Genomic DNA, 15,171 nt, shown 5'->3' on the forward strand with positions numbered 1-15,171 from the left:
TCCTGGTTAACTTTGAGCGAACGTGCGAGAAGCAGGGGTTCTCTCGGGAAACGTGGCCACAGCGCTTGCTCACTTTGTTACCCGGCGAGGCGGCCGACGTAGTCGCTCGCTTGGATAGAGAGGAGGCAGAGGATTTCGACAAAGTGAAATCGAGTCTGCTAAAAAAGTACAGGCTGTCAGCGGAGGCGTTCCGTCGGAAGTTTCGGGAAAATGAGAAAGGCAAAAGTGAGTCATATACAGAGTTTGCCTACAGGCTTATGTCAAACATGCAGGAGTGGCTCAAAGAAGAGAAAGCGTTTGGTGACCACGATAAAGTTCTGCAGTGCTTCGGGCTGGAACAGTTTTATAGTCGGTTACCTGAGAACGTGCGGTACTGGGTCTTGGATAGGCCAGACGTTAGTACAGTGGCTAAAGCCGCCGAGCTAGCCGAGGAGTTTGTGACGCGTCGGGCTCGCGGAGCTAAGGACGGTCAAAAGGGTGAATTTGGCTCGAAGTTTGAGAGGCCGAAGTTCACACCCATGAGAGCAAAGGGGAACACACGTAGTGCGGATGCGAGTGAAAGCAGTGCGACCGAACCTAAGGAGACGGCGGCAGCCGAAGCCGAACGCAGACAAGCGCGCGTGTGTTATACGTGCCAGAAGCCGGGTCACTTTTCGGCGCAGTGTCCAGAAACAAAAACAAAAGTCGTGTTTTTGTCATTATGCAGCACTGACGAGAACATGAAGCTTCTCGAGCCTTACATGCGAGACCTCCTCGTGAACGGGGAAGAGTGCCGAGTGCTTCGCGATTCCGCAGCTACGATGGATGTAGTTCACCCCTCCTACGTAGAACCCGATATGTTCACGGGCGAGTGCGCATGGATCAAGCAAGCCGTGGAAGCTCATAGCGTGTGTCTGCCCGTAGCAAAAGTGCTTATTGAAGGACCTTTCGGAGCACTTGAGACGGAGGCCGCAGTGTCATCTATGCTGCCCTCCCAGTACCCGTACCTATTTTCGAATAGGTCCGATCACCTCCTGCGCGAGAAGGGGCTTTTGTTTGGTGAGGCTAGCGTTCAGGCCTTAACCAGATCGAAGGTTCGGGAGCTCGCTGCAAAGGCGGTTGTTGCGGGGCCGACGTTGTCGAACAATGACAAAGGGTCAGAGGCGCAGCAAGCTGATATTCAGAGCACGCCCGAACTGAATAAAATTGAGTCTGTAACGTTAAAGGCACCAGATACTGGAGGAAATTCCCGACACGGGAAAGTTAGAAGAGCTATCTGCAGATTTGCTCATCGCGCCTACGTCAGACGGACTTAATAGGTTGCTAAAAGTCAGCCGGTCGGCTTTGATAGCCGAGCAAAAGAAGGATGGCAGCCTAGAAAACATACGCTGCATTGTCAAGGAAGGTATCGCCAAGAAAAATGCTCGGTTTGTGGAAAGAGGTGGGGTCCTGTACCGGAAGTATCTAGACCGCAGGGGAGTGGAGTTCGATCAGCTGATCGTTCCTCAATGCTATCGTCAGGATATGTTGCGCTTGTCGCACGGGGGTTCGTGGTCCGGACACCTAGGAGTTAAGAAAACTAAGGACCGTCTCTTGCAAGAGTACTATTGGCCAGGGTGTTTTCGGGACGCAGACCATTTCGTGAGGACATGTGACACCTGTCAGCGGGTCGGCAAACCAGGGGACAAATCGAGGGCGCCGTTGAAGTTGGTGCCTATCATTACGGAGCCTTTTAGACGGCTCGTTATTGATACAGTGGGACCTCTGCGGTAACAGCCACGGGGTACAGACACATTTTGACTGTGATCTGCCCAGCGACAAAGTTCCCTGAAGCAGTGCCGCTTAAAGAACTCAGCTCAGTTGAGATAGTCAATGCACTACTGTCCATATTTGCACGAGTTGGTTTTCCTGCGGAAATCCAATCAGATCAGGGCACAGTGTTTACTAGCGCTTTGACGACGACTTTTCTCGAAAGGTGTGGGGTAAAGCTGTTACACAGCTCAGTGTACCACCCACAATCGAATTCCGTTGAGAAGCTCCACTCCGTCATGAAGCGCGTGTTGAGAGCATTGTGTTTTGAACATCAAACTGACTGGGAGCTGTGTCTGCCTGGGGTGATGTTTGCATTAAGGACCGGGCCGCATGCGGCTACGGGGTTTTCGCCAGCTGAGCTGGTGTACGGTCGCTCGCTGCGATCTCCGCTTCGCATGCTTCGAGAATCGTGGGAAGGCAGGGGCGACGACCCAGTCGTGGTGGAGTACGTGCTTAGGCTCCTCGAACGCTTAAGAAGGGCACAGGAGTTGTCAGGTGAAGCAATGGCAAAGGCCCAGCAGAGGGCCAAGGTTTATTATGATCGGACAGCCAGGGCCCGTCGTTTTGAGGTGGGCGATGAGGTCATGATATTGCGCACATCGCTAAAAAACAAACTAGACGTGCAGTGGGAGGGCCCAGCACGAATTGTTCAAAAACTGTCGGACGTCAACTACGTGGTGAGTCTGCCAGGAAAGCGGAAAGCACAGCAAGTTTACCACTGTAATCTGCTGAAACCCTATAGACAAAGGGAAGCAGTGGTGTGCATGATGGTAAACGTTCCTGAAGAGCTTCCGGTCGAGCTTCCGGGACTAGGCTCAGTGACGAACAGGAAAGACACCGATCAAGTCATTAGTGACTTAATCAGTAGAGCATCGCTGTCGCCTGAGCAGAAAATCGAACTACACCAGCTCTTACAAGAGTTTCAAGGTCTGTTCTCTGAGAGGCCTGGTAGGACTTCTGTCCTTACTCATGATATAGAACTTACCTCCCCAGAGCCAGTACGATCCAAGGCGTACCGGGTGTCACCCCGCGAGAGCGATATTATGGAGGCGGAGGTTCGGCGTAGTTCTACCGCTTGCCGGGAACGAGAACAAAAATGTCAACTCTCCCGAAGTCACTTTGCAGTGTCCTGTGTGAACCTGAACGAGAGAACGAGGCCTTCTCTGTGCGCTGCGCTCAAGAAACGCCGAAGGACGCCCGACTTCGGTCATGAGCATCATCGAGCGACATCCCTCCGGACAGCGGATGCAGTCCCCTGACCATCGGGATCTCCTTCCCCCGGCGGGGCGGTCTGTTACGTTTCGCCTACGACGCGCGGTATAGCCGGCGCGGATGCAACGGACGCCGGGGCTTCGTTCAAAGCGGCAGACATTTTGGCCCGTTCGGCGCCGCCGCTACGCCTCCCCGCCAAGCGCGTCCAGGCATGTTCCAATGCCACGTGTCTTCGTGTGCGTGTGTGTGTGTGTGTGCATGTTGGTGCCCACGCTTGTCGAAGCGCGGCAGCCGGGGAGAGGAGCTCCCCCAACTGTGAAGCGAGGAGGTCCGAGCGGCACCGGCCCGGCGGATGCGTCACCTACTCGTCCCAACGTGCCCGAGCGGCACCGGCCCGGCGGATGCGTCACCTACTCATCCCAACGTCCCCGAGCGGCGCCGGCCCGGCGGATGCGTCACCTACTCGTTCCAACGGTTCCGAGCGGCGCCGGCCCGGCGGATGCGTCACCTACTCGTCCCAACGTGCCCGAGCGGCGAAGTCACGTGCGCGTCTATAGAGGCGTTCCTTCTTGCCCTCAACTGCGAGAGTATAAAAGCAGCTGCCCCCGGACGCCGAGAGAGGCTCCGATTTCTTCTGTTGAGTAACGTGCACTCCCGTCTCTCCACTTCGGTCGACCTGACCGCCCGCTCTTTTACGATGCTAGAATAAACAAGTTGTTCTGTTACCAGTCGACTCATGCTTTGCCGGGACCTTCGAATGCTTCCAGTTGTGCCCCAGGCCGCCAGGCCAACGCTACCCTTGGGGCTTGCGACCCAGGTGCAACAACGGGCGTCAGCGCTGAGGTTCCAACAACGCTCGATCCTGCTATCGCGCGCGCGTCAAAATGTTTATACGTATATCCATCTGCACAACTACGACAGCTACGCAGGCGATCGGCTCTATTATCCACGGAATTACGCAACGGAACAGCAGATGCTACAAAGATATTCTGGCTTCTAGGAATATGCGCCAACAAGTGAATCATTCGTTTAATTAACCGAATTAGTTTCTTGGCTTCGGTTGTCCAATTTCGTAATCGGCTTTATTTTTTTTTACCGTGAAGGATGCGTGGTCTCACGCACCCGAGTTGCGGAGTGCGTTCGCTGGCGCACGCCGACGAGCTTTCCGAGACGCCCGTGCTGTGCCTTGTGGCGTCTGAAGGTTAAGCGACTCTGGTCAGTATGGCTAGCATGAGCTATGACCCTTACAAGTTCGTCTTCTCTCTGAACGAGCGCGGCACCTAGTCGTAGCCTGCTTGTGCTACTGTCACGTTGAGCCGTGAAGTCTTATTTTAGTGGCGTTGCGCTTGCTTTGAGTCTTCAGTTTTATGGCGGCGTGTCGTTGCTACGCCATCGAGATGTTTCCTGCAGCGTCAGGGCTGGCGGCGGTGGCGAACGTTTGGCATTTACACTAACAGAAACCATACCCCCATCGGTTGCTGCTTTTAGTTTTTCGGATATTGGCTAGTGGACTGGCTACGGGTAAAGTCCATGTACGGTCGGCAATGCGGCCACTGATAAGGCCCTGGCGGCGGCAAGCGGAAATATCGTCGGGGTCTCCATTGAGTAGCTGTGAGGTGGTCGGCGATGTCTCGTGGTCGTTCACCTTGAGATGGACGTGGTGCCTCGTCGCCCCGTCTTCCGGCATGCGCACAGGCGCTACGCGTGGCCCGCTTCTCCCCACCGTGATTTAGGGGCCAACGGCGGTCGGGTGCACGCCAAACGTCTGTCTTTCTTGGGAGGCTGCGCGGTGCGACACGCGGGCGATCTCGCGGTGGCGTCATTGGACAACGGAACGGTGGCTTTCATAGGGTAGGGTGCGGGCTCGCAGGGACCACAAGATGTTAGTAGACAATGGCATAGCTCATAGCTTCCAGCTGAGGATACGGCCGTAGAGGAACGCGCTCTCAGTGTGGCAGCTCTTGGCGAATGATGTCACGTAACCAATCTATTTGCTGTTGAGTCACGGGAACATCTTTTGTAATTGTTTGCGCACAACTTGTCTTATTCAGCGTCTTCTCAATCGTCCTATCTTCGGTCAAAAATTCTGCTATGATCTTACATGGGTTGCACATAAGTAAGTTCATCGAAGAGTTGCACCAAACAAATACATGTTTTCGTGAAGGATATATTTAACATAGGTATGACCCTAACTCTACATTAGCTTCACGTGAACAACTGAAAGAAACACACTCAAAAAGGTCACAGGTGGTAACTTCCGGGAAACAAGCATAAAGCTTTATTCATATACTGTTTCTGGCTTCATATGCATTACGCTGGTCTATATCACAAACACGTTAAGACGGAATCAGCCAAATCGACCATAGATACTCCCGTGGTAGGTTACACATGAACTTTGAGCTGATATTTACCCTCTGCATAATGTTCATACGCACTTTCGTCGACATTTCTGCGGAAATGGGATAAGGGCATGGGTCATCGACGCTAGTAGCAATGACGGAATATTTCCGCCTATGACTCATGTCCTCGTGTTCTTGAGCCAGGACTTTGCAAATTGAGTGCTGCTTATTGTGCTGCGAAAACATTTAAGTTCATCACTTGGCCTTCTGCCATATGGCGTGTTGCCGTCGCTCTTGGTTTCAATTAAGACGTTGTAAGATGCTCATGAACTCTACATCGTGCGGTAACTTTGCACGTAAGAGAGTCCCCCGCCACCAGGTTTACAGACTGCCCGCATCGGCCTGCGGCTATGTAGGCAAATGAGTGGAATAAAGTACAGAAAAGGCAGTAGTAAGCAGACGAGAATACCATAGGAGACAAAGGAAAAGGCGATTTTTTAACTGAATTGGCCGCAAATGACTTCTAAACAGTGACATACGTTCATTTTTTTTCCACATTCAGCTCACGGACGTTGTGGCGATGGCGAATGTTTTTCTTGCCACATGCTACTGTGTATGAAATTAATAAACTGGGAAGCACCTCTTACAAAGATAAACAACGCGTGAATGAGGAATGCTTCATGGTGGAGGTCTTGCGGTATTTTCCAGTACGAATTTGATTTGTTTTTTCACGAGTTGGGATGACGACAGTTGTGGTGGAGCTGTTGGATGCAACGATGGCCGTCTTCGCATGTGTGTGTGTATTCTCGATACTCTTTATATATGTAAAGAAAGCTGTTCAGGAATTAAGAAACCTGTTTTGTTCCGGAAAGCAGCTGTTGTGGCGTTGGCCTTTGGCTTAATGAGCTTGCGAGGAAAAGTCGGTACATTGTGCTGCAGGCGTAAAGCCGAATGGTAATGAATCACGACGCACGCATGGTGTTCAGCAGGGTGAGGTGTATGACTTTTCCGCGGATAGAAATGCTATATCGTTGTGTGCAGTGCGGGCAAGGCCCCCTGTGTGTACGCGTAGCGCTTCCTTTTCTGTATAGGTATTGATGAGGTCGTCCTTAGTGATATTAATGGCTGCTATCGCTTACGCACTTAAATATATACCTAGACAAATCCGGAGCTTCTGAGCCTATGTATTTTGTTTCGTACGTTATAGGCTTGTATTACTTGCGCTGGTTTATGCTGATAAGGTGTACCGCACAAAGCCGAGAGTCGCTGTCCATGTCTGTGACCAACTCTATAGATGGCAACTGACGAGAAAAGACGTTGGACAAGTAGAGGCCTTTGGAGATGCTAGTATCACTGGACAGGAGGTTTTTACTACCTAACATTCCCTCCACTTAATTCTGGCTCTAACACTACCGCGCACTGCTTGCGGCCCCACCTCAATTTGCTGAACTGCATCTTATATATATATATATATATATATATATATATTATAGACAGCAGTGCTTTGTCTCCGTTTTTATTTGTCCTCATGTAAATGCGAGTTTGTGCGCTGGTTGGCTAATATATACAGGGGGGGGTGTGATCATTTTTGATGTATATGTGTGTAATTTTCAGAAATCGCGTGTGGCAGATCTCATAGCTTTACTCCTTAGCTGGATTATTCGATGAGGCGGAGAGTACTATCACGAGAAATCGAAACACCTAGTCAACTAGTTTGATGGCACATATGTCCACACTGGTAAATTTTTGGTATTAGTTGAATATGTGTTTCGATTTCTCATCAATCCCGCTCAAAGACAAGAAATATGTCATATGTTATAGGCTATTTGTCAAAATTCCGGAAAACGTATAATGGATTATCCTGTATTCGCTTTCATGTGGGTGAGGGCCCTAATAAATGTAGGAGTATGATGCCCTTGATATCAGTTGGGGTGTTCTGTCAAGGACTGACGGGCAAGTTGCAACGTCATAAGCTCACGAAAATGCCATTAATAGACAATGCAGCCTTCAAGTGAACTTTTACTAAATGGCGAGGCCTTCGCGACTGTTCATATACCAGTGCTGCTCCATTGTAACATTGTTACATTGCGCATTGTAACAAACACGTCCATTGACTCGGAGGTCTCCCAATCGGTGAGGAACGCAGCATTTTGTCTCGTAATTTTGTGTCATTTGGGGATGTTGAACAGGGCTACTTTTACATTCGTGCCACTTCTTGAGAGAGCGAGGTCCACGGCCTACTGTTTCGGGGCAATATTGGCAACATTGCTGTTATGATTTCCTTTATGCGGGGCAAGAGCAAATACATGATAAATAAAATGACATCGTAGTGGGCCGATAGGCTACTAAACAGCCTTCTCGCATTTTAACTTTTCTTAATTATTAGGAGATGTACTCGTTACACAACCCCCTTAGTGGACCCTCACTTCACCCATGCATAATTTCCACGCTTGCAAAACAATTTTATGTTTGAAAAGCACACTTTTGAAAGTGTAAGAGTCCGTAAACAGTTACCACTCTGCTTACCAGCCAGTTGCTAGCACCACCTAGGGGCTGCTTGGGTGGGTAGCGTTGGTGTATCAAATGAAGTCAGTTGGTTGCGAGCTTGCGTACGCGCTGATTGTTGATTGCCCCGAACTCAATGCAGCTGTTGCGGCTGCGGCAGAGTTGCTACACTTCCAGGCAAAGCTGCCATAGCCCTTAACATTTTCACGCAGGGAAAAAATGCCATTGTACCATCGCCTTCAAGCTGTGAAACATTTCCGTTCGGCAGCGCAGCTGCTTTCACGTTAGTAGCCTAAGTTGGTGATGAGAGTATGTGGCAATATCTATATTTTCGTAGAGGTGAAAACTGCCCGTCGTGCGTGGCGCGCCTGAAGGTCTACTACGTTGCGAACGATGTTGAAGAAGAAAATGAGAAAGCGGTATTTTTCAGCTGCTGAGGCCAAAGGATATACACACTACTACGCAACCTTTTCAAACCCGCAAATACACCAGATAAATGCCTCGAAGAAGCTCTCGTTGTTTTAGACAGTCCCTAAAGTCTTTCGATGTACTACAGCGCTTCATATTTTATAATCCTGCTCGAGCAAGAGAGTTTGTGAGCAGCTTCGCTGCATCCTAGAAAAGCTTGATCAAACACTGTGAATTCGGGACATCGTTTGAGAACATGGTGCAGGTCAGTATAGTTTGTTGCATTACTATATCTACAGTACAAAACAAACTTTTGGGAAAAGCAGACGTAACGTTAGACAAAACTATGAAAAACGCACTCGCAATGAAATACCGTGAAACACTCGCAATACTGTTAATAAAGCTTTACGCTTGTTACACTGGTGCTACCACCTGTGCGTTTTTTGGCTTTGTTTCTATCAGTCGGTCGCGTAAGGCGGAAGTAGAGTTAGCATCATCCATATGTAATATATATCCTTGTCGAAAACATTTATTTCTTTGGTGAAATGGTGGGCAGTGAGATTTCCTCTTGCTGCTTCGCCGGTAATCGTAGTTTTAAACCACGCCTCTGCGCTCAAACGCCAATAATTTACGGTGTACCACCTGTAGGAAGCTGGCGAGAAAAAAATACAACGGTAAAGAGAAGAATGAGTGTAGCCTTGCCATCTAGATGCTCCTTTCGGTGCATCATTGCGCTTGGGTTTGCTGTCACGTCGGCCTATCGGGAAAGAGTTGTAACCGAATGGGAAGTCGCGGGTGTTAGGATGTTTCTTTCGCTTAAACTTTTTTAATGACAGGGAGCCGACACCACAATGCGCTAACTTCAACAACTTGATTTTCAGGAAACGCCCACCTATTTAGCCCATGCACAATGGCGCCACTTCATACAAATCTTAACCATCCAAAAAAACCGTCTCCTTATCGAACAAGTCGACCGAAGGGGCACTAACAAACGTATCGCTCTTCTGACAGATAACCTCAGTCTCAATAATCTCTCGCACACCTTTATCTTTGCGCTTCGCAAGAACCCGGCAGGATAAATACACCGGCGCAGAGCGGCATTCCTGTCAGTGAGTTGACAGATGACCGCATTGCTTATTTCTCACGTTTAGACTATGTTCTCGCAACCGGTCATTAGGACACTTTCCTGTCTGTCCGACGTGTCTTTTCCCATAGGATAGTAGGACAGTGGGAGCTCATAAACAACAGCTTCTACGCAGCCCACTGTAGCTTTACGATGATTCATAGATCATCCGACAACTGGCTTACGTTACGCGTCTGTTAATCGACATATTTTCGCGAGATTTTCTCGCGCTGAAAAGACCACTTTTGTGTCCTCCCGGCTAGTCACCTTCCTATGATGGGTGCTTAACTGGTCATATACTTTCTATGTTCTGATGGTTATATTGAAGATGATAGGCATGAATGTAACTAGGTAAAGACGTGGTTGTATATATATAAACGAGCACCTTTATATCTTTACGGGGAGCTCATTTCCCCGTTTACCAAAGCTTAATATTTCTTGCTCAGCGGTTGTATAGCACGGGGTTTGGGAAAGTTCGCTGCTGTCTGGGTTGCCGAAGACGCCGCCAGAAAGCAAGGATTTGCGACCCTCTGAGGAAGGGGGGGACTGGGGTTAGCCCCCCAACCCCCGCCACCCCTGGACCCCATCATGTACATAATAAAGTTTTATCTCTGTCCCTCTCTCTCTCTCGCTCAGCGCGCCCACTACGCGTCTACATTTATCATAACATTCTCGATTGTTGTCACCGATTCTATTTGCTGCCGATGTTGCCACCGTATCTTGTGTAATCAGTTTGTATGCATGAAATGAACAGTGTTGCATATTCCGGAAGGAAAAAAAATGATTCTGTGGTTTACGTGCCACTATCTGATTGAGGCACTCCTTAGTGAGGGATTCCGGTATAATTTGGATCGCTTAGGGTTCTTTAACGTGCACTAAATGCAGGGTACCTGACTGTTTTAACCTCTAGGCCCCATCAAAATACCGCTGCCGGGGCTGGGATTAAAACCCACAACATCTTGCTTAACATCGCAAAGCCTAAGCCACTAAGCACCCATTGCTAGTATATTCTGGAAAGCACGCGAACAGCAGCTATTGCGCCGGAATCTTTGACGAATCACGTATAAGTAACCTTCCTGCATCAACCCCAGCTCAAAATTTTGACATTCGATGCACGTGATCGTCATTGTTGCTCTACATTAAGCGTCACTTGTTTTTCTGGCAACAAGTACTTCCAATAAAGAGTTACTTTCCTGACATTGTTTTTGCAAGGCTCTGCTTTTCAATGGAGTGACGTTTACTGGCATCTTTTGAAACGAGGTGCAGACAAGTAGTCAGCAAGTCTACCTGATTTAATTAAGTTTTACTACATCTATAACTAGCAGTTTTGTCTATCTAATCTCGATCTTTTTATTTAAAACCTCCATTGATATATTGTACGCTGTCACCATCACAAGAAGACATCCAGTGGAGGTGCTTCAGCGTCCATGTTCAAGACATTCCCACAAAGCCTGGAACAAAGCTAGAACCGCAAGGACAAACCCAACGTTGTCCTAGCCCGTCGAGCTAGCCTCAGCCTACAAAACTTGACGCTGGAGCATGGACTTCAGCGCGAGAATACCAGAAAAATCGATGTCAAATCGACAGACATAATGGCAACTCCAGTCTCGCATCAACTATCGTGTTTCAACAACCCAAAGAGCGACATACCTTTCGTCAATCTTCGGACAACTCCAGCACCTGGCTCCTCAGGATCAAAAGTGTGTTAAGCTGCCTCAAGTAGAACCTCACAGAGAAGCTGTGTGACGACTATATTTTATTCACAGACACCGCCGGGACTTAGTACTAAAATCAAGAGCCCGCACAAACGACAAGGGATCTGTTCTATAGTGAGTTCCTAAAGACCTTCACAAGTGTCGCCAGCGTAACTTTTACGGTAAGCCCGAGTGAAGCTCCCCAAAAATCGCTGTGTTCAAGGGAGAGATGACCCGCATTTTCGTAACGCCGATGGGGACACGCCTGTGGAAAAAAGTTCGTTTTTTCATGCGCAGCATAAAGCAAGATCTCTTCGACAACCTAGTGCCCAAACCATCTTAGATCTTAGCAGAATTTTTGTCCGAAGACACGATGTTCGAGAAGACGCTGAATGCACACCAGATAATTCAATTCCCGCTCGACGTCAGAGTCTGTAGAAGTCCAAACTTTCTACTCCAGCGACTTGCGGGAGAGAATAAGACAAGTTGTGCACAAACAATTGCAAAAGATGTTCCCCGTGACTCGACCCCAAGTAGATTGGTTTTGTGACATCATTCGCCAAGAGATCCCGCAGTGAGAGCGTATTCCTCTACGGTTGTATCTTTAGGCAGAAGCTATGAGCTATGCCATCGTCTGCTGCCATCTTGTGCCCCTTCGTGCCCGTGCCCATCCCTGTTAAAGCCACCATGTCGTCGTCAAATGCCGCCACCACGAGCTCGCCCGCCCATCACATTGCGAAGCATCCCAAGGAAGCTAGAAGTTTGGCGTGCACCCGACCACCGTTGGCCCCTATATCACTGCGGAGAAGCGAGCCATGCGTAGCGCCTGTGCGCGTGCCGGAAGATGGGGCGAGGAGGCACCACGTCCATCTCTAGGTGAACGACCACGAGACATCGCCGACTACCTCACAGCTACTCAATGGAGACCCCGACGGCATTTCCGCTTGCCATCGCCTGGGCATTATCAGTGGCCGCAGCACCGACCTTACATGGACTCTACCCGTAGTCAGTCCATTAGCCAGTATTCGAAAAACTAAAAGCAGCAACCGATGGAGGTATGGTTGCTGTTAGTGTAAATTCCAAACGTCCGCCGCCGACACCGCTGACGCAGCAGGATCCATCTCGACGGCGTAGGAGCGTCACGCTGCCATTAAACAGAAGACTCGAAGCAAAGGAAAACGCCACCGAAACAAGACTCGACGGCTCGACGTAATAACAGCAGAACAAGCAGCCTAGGACTACGTGCCGGGCTTCTTCAGAGAAAGGACGTACTTAAAAGGGTCACAGCTTATGCCAGCCAGACGCTATCAAAGGCAGAAGACAATTATTCTACGACGAAAAGGATTGCCTTGCTATCATCAGGGCTACGTAAAATTTTTGCCTTACCAATATGTTGGGCTATTGAACGAAGTAAGCGCCCACCGTACTTCCTGTTGGCTCGTAAATTTAATGGACCCTTCAGGCCGTCTTGCGCAGTGGATCCACCGAAAACAGAAACCTGACATCGCCGTGACATACAATTTTCAGGATATTTAGACGTGTATTATCTTCGTTTGCTTTGGCGAACGACGTCCTTGTGAAGAATTCCTCAGCTGTCCATGGAAAGTAACTTGTGTCAGAGTACGGCAAAAGGTTCTACATGCCCTAAATGACTATCCAACCTCGATGCACCTCGGTTTCAACTGAAGACTCACGAGAATACTAGGAAAGTACTTATTACTGGGCGCTCCCGATCTCCGAAGTTTCTCAATGCGCGAAGACTAGTGGAGAATATCAGTGACAAAAGGTACCACCAACAAAATCAGCGGGTTTTCTACAGCGTATTGAATCTCCCCGCTGACTGTCCCACTAGATTGTAATGGACTTGTTGGGCCCTTATCTGATGTCAACTCGCTGGAATAAGCGACCAATTATTGGTCAGCATTAAAATGAACCGTGAATTTAGCATGGCCTGAGCAAGAGATACCTGGTCCCTGATTAATGGTGACCTTTTTCTGACGTCAATTTCCAGCCTACATCACAAGCATAAACTCAGTTGCACATAATTGTTGACTTTTTCGGCAATGTCTACGAAGAAATTAAAAATGGTACATTGTTCTTGGGCTTCATATGCATTACCTTGGTCTATATTTATTACAGACACGGTAAGATGGAGTCAGACCAAATCGACCATATATATTCCCGTGGTAGGATAGATATGAATTTTGTGCTGACATTTCATCTTCCGCATAAAGTTCATACGCAATGTCGTTGACATTTCTGCGGGCCATCGACGCTGCTGGCAGCGACGGAAATCTTCCGCCTGTGACTCATGTCTTTGTCTTCATGGGCCATGATTTTCCAAATTAATTCCTGCTTGTCGTGCAGCAAAATCGTTTAAGTACTGCCCTTTTCCTTATGGCAAACGGCGTGTTGCCGACGCTCTTGGTCTCAATTAAGACGTTGCAAGATGCTCATGAACTCTAGATCGTGCGGTAACTGTGCACGCAAGAGAGTCTGCCGGTACTAGGTTTACAAAGTGCCCGCATCGGCCTGCGATGATGCAGGTAATCTAGTTGAATAAAGTGCAGAAAAGGCAGTAGTTAGCAGAGAGCACTATAGGAGACAAAGAAAAAGGCGATTTAATTACTAAATTGGTCGCGAATGACTTCTAAACAGCGAGATACGTTCATTTTTATTACTTTTTTCCACATTCAGCTCACGGACGTTGGGGCGATGGCGAATTTTTTTCTTGCCACATACTGTTGTTCTTGAAGTTAATAAACTGAGAAGCACCTCCTATAAAGATAAACAACGCGCGATGAGGAATGCTTCATGGTGGAGGCCTAGCGCTATTTTCCACAACGAATTTGTTTTTGTTTTTTCACATGTTGGGATGATGACAGTTGTGGTAGAGCTGTTCGGTGGAACGAAGCCATCTTCGCATATGTGTGTATAGTCTCGATATTTTTCATCTAGTTAAAGGCAGCTGTTAAGAAATCAACGATGACGAACCTGTTTTATTCTGGATAGCAGTTGCTGTGGCGTTGGTCTTTAGCTTAATGAGCTTGCCAGAGAAAGTCGGAACATTTTGCTGCAAGCGTAAAGCCGAATGGTAATGAATCACGACGCACGGAGGGTGTTGAACAGGGCGAGGTGTAAGACTTGTCCGCGAATAGAAATGCTATATGGTTGGGTGCAGTGCGGGCAAGGCCCCCTGTGTGTACGCGTAGCGCTTCCTTTTCTGTATAGGTATTGATGAGCTCGTCCTCAGTGATATTAATGGATGCTATCACTGACGCACTTGAACATGTACCTAGACAAATATGGAGCTTCCGAGCCTGTGAATTTTGTATCGTACGTTATAGGCTTGTATTACTTGCGCTGGTTTATGCTGACAAGGTGTAGCCTACAAATCCTATAGTCGCTGTACATGTCGGTGGCCAACTCTCAAAATGGCGACTGGCGAAAAAAGACATCGGAGAAGTCCGGGCTTTTGTAGGTCCTAGTGTCGCGGGACAGGTGGTTTTTACTACGTTAACACGCCCTCCCTTAATTCTGTCTCTAAAACTATCGCGCACTGTATGCGCCTCCACCTCGATTTGGTGGACTGCAGGATTCGTATATATATATATATATATATATATATATATATATATATATATATATATATATATATATATATATATATATATATATATATATATATAACACAAAGACACGAGTGCGCTGTCTCGGCTTTTTATTTGTGCTCGTGTAAATGCAAATTTCAGCGTTGGTTGGTTAATGTACATGGGGGAGGGTGATAATTTTTAACGTACACGTATGGCATTTTCAGAAATCGCTTGTGGCAGATGTTATAGTTCTAATCCTTGAGCTGGGTTCTTTGAAGAGGCGGACATTACTAGCATGAGAAATCGAAACACTTATTCAAGTGGTTTAATGGCACATATGTCCAGACTAATAAATTTTTGTTATTAGTGGAATATGTGTTTCGATTTCTTATCAATCCCTCTCAAGGACAAGAACTGTGGTATCTGTCATAGGTTATTTGTAAAAATTCCAGAAAACCGTAATAGATCATCCTGTATGCGCTTTGAGGTAGACGAGGGCTCTAATT

This window comes from Dermacentor variabilis, chromosome 11 (genome assembly GCF_050947875.1).
Source record: "Dermacentor variabilis isolate Ectoservices chromosome 11, ASM5094787v1, whole genome shotgun sequence".
In the NCBI taxonomy this organism is placed as follows: domain Eukaryota; kingdom Metazoa; phylum Arthropoda; class Arachnida; order Ixodida; family Ixodidae; genus Dermacentor; species Dermacentor variabilis.